This window comes from Pinus tabuliformis, chromosome 9 (assembly GCF_031772625.1).
Source record: "Pinus tabuliformis cultivar Carrire ecotype Pingquan chromosome 9, CPIR1, whole genome shotgun sequence".
Classification (NCBI taxonomy): domain Eukaryota; kingdom Viridiplantae; phylum Streptophyta; class Pinopsida; order Pinales; family Pinaceae; genus Pinus; species Pinus tabuliformis.
This window is the reverse complement of record NC_142307.1, coordinates 2,006,528,834-2,006,531,603: the sequence shown is the minus strand read 5'-3', so window position 1 is coordinate 2,006,531,603 and position 2,770 is coordinate 2,006,528,834.

Below are 2,770 nucleotides of genomic sequence, written 5' to 3'. Positions count from 1 at the left end.
GCCTTCTGAAACCTGCTTGGCCTTTAGCCCGCTTACCTTCACTTTCAAGCCATATACTACCATATAACTTGGCTAAGAGAGGGCTGATCATAATTGTTCGATAATTAGAGGGGTTATTTGTATCCCCACTTTTAAAAATAGGGATAATGAGGCTCTCAGTCCAAGGTTTAGGGAACCCTTGCTTGACTGCTTGATTGAAAAGCTTGTGGATGTGGGGGATGAGGGCAGGACCTCCAATTTTTAAGATTTCCGCTTGGTAACCTTCAATGTCCTTAGCTTTCCCATTAGCGAGGCGATTAACCCCAAACTTAATGTCTTCTAAAGAGAAAACTTCTTTCGTTGTGAGAAGGGTTTCCAAATTATCCATGACATTTGGAGATTCATAAAGCTTTTTAAGATAGGAATTCCAATCATGAAGAGCAATTTTATTATTATCCTTAGTCTTCCTAGTTAGAATCTGCCTCCAAAATTTCTTAGGAGCTACCTTAGAGAGGTGTAAGAGATTCTCCTGTCTTTGACGAATGTATTGCCTCTTTTTCCTTTTAGTTAGGGCTTTGTATATTTTTATCTTGTCCATTTTAAGAGATTCATCAACAGCTTCCTTAATTGATCTCCTTGCACTTTTACAATCTTTGTCATACCATGGATTGGTTTTGCTATTTCTTTTATTATTTGAAACTTCAATTGAGAACTTGTTAATAGAATATGAGAGGGTTGTAGTAAAATTATGATAGAGGTCTTCTATGATGTTTATATTAGATAAAGGAAGCAAATTAGTTTTTAATTCATTTAGAAAGAGATCATTTTTATTTCTATCAAATATTAAGTTCTTTTGGCTATAAGTATTATTTTCTATGGGAACTCTATGCATGACAAAATTGAGAGTTATAAGTAAAGGCCTATGATCAGAGTCAGGTTCGTGGTCGTTTAAGATGTCAAAATTTATTATTTCATTGTATAATGGGAGATCGGAAATAACGTAGTCTACCACGCTGCTACCAAGTCCATGGATGCAAGTCATCTTGCTGGAATTGGGCCACTTCTTTAGACCGTTGCAAATTATGAGATCCTGAGCACTACAGAGCTTGACTAACTCCGACCCAAACAAATTTTCCCCGAAATCTTCAGAGCTCCTTTTGTACCTACTAGCCAGAGTAGGGTCTTCATCTAACCAAAGAGGATTAGGGTTGGAATGATTGCTTAGAATAATATATTAATTATATTAAATTTTTAAATATAAAATAATCAAAATTTAAAATATTTATTTATTTTTATTAATACTCCTCCAAACCTACAATTCACCCCTATATGCGAAAAGAATCATAATAGTGTGTATATATATAAAAAACATCCACCGATACTCTATAAAAAATTTGTTACCCTTCTATGGTGTCAAAGGGGTGGAAGTTACTTGTTTACACATTAATGTAACTATTCTTTAACAAATTATATTTATATGAATATTTAGTATATCTTACGCGTGAAAATCTTATAATAACTCTCACCAGGTAACTGTGGCCACCAGTTTCCTCTCTGATTTTTCTTAATTTTGTTTTATTTTGCATTGTGGGGTTTTTTCATATATATATATATATATATATATATATATATATATATAAATATATATATATATATATATATATATATATATATATATATATATATATTGGCTTATGCTTTTAAAAACTTAAGGATCAATATTATATGATGAAGAAAAATTGATTTTATTGCATTTCTAGGAAATGTTGAGTTGATTAAAAATCTCTGTAGGCAAATTAGATTTATTGCATTTCTAGGAAACGTTGAGTTGACTAAAAATCTATGTTGCATGATTGTTTGGAACTTGGGTATGAGTGTCTGGATGGCCAGAGGTTTCCTCAAAAAAAAATTCTAGTAAATGGTTAATTGGGAGTAGTAAAAAAAAATTATATAATTTATATAATAATCAAAATATTCAAATATTAAAATCAATTTAATATATTAATTTATTATATGAATATCAAATTCAAAAATGTAAATTTGAAAATGTAAATGATCCAAGAGACACTTTTGAATTTAAGAAATATAGTGAAAATCAAAGAACTCATCATATTAATATTCATATTCCTGCAATGCCCAATACATTGTAAAAAAAAATGACAAATGCCCAAAGTTGCAAAGTAATACATGGTCCAAAAATGCTCAAAGGCCAAAACATAACATTAAAGACTAAAATTTAACATGATCATAAAGTGCAATCTTCAACATCAAGACTATCCATATAACCTTGAGCTTTGCTAGGCAATCCAATTTCATCATCACCATCATCAATATCAAGGTCACCTGCAATGCAACCCAAAGGTATGCCAATTAAACGTGCATCTGGTGAAGTATTATCCTCATCATCATCAATCTCAGAAGCCTCCTCAACATCAACATCCCATCTTGCTGCAAGGCACTCTAAATACTCGAGTAGCTTCCTTGAGCGAAGTCAAAGACTGCTATGCATAAACCAATTTCTCTTCTCTCTTAGAGGTAAGCCTATTCCTCTTAACAGAGTGAATGAAACTATAAGTAGACCAATTCCTTTTAGTTTCCGATGAACTAAAAACTTGAGATAGCAAGCATGAGGCAAGGCTTCAAAGATCTTGGGCTTCCCCCCCATACATTCTCCACCATCCAATGGGATTCCTTTGTGCATAAATTTTGATGTCCACCCTCGCATCTTGAAAGAATTTGAAAGGGCTTAAGGTAGAAAAATCAATCAATTGTTCCCGCATTATAGTTGCTT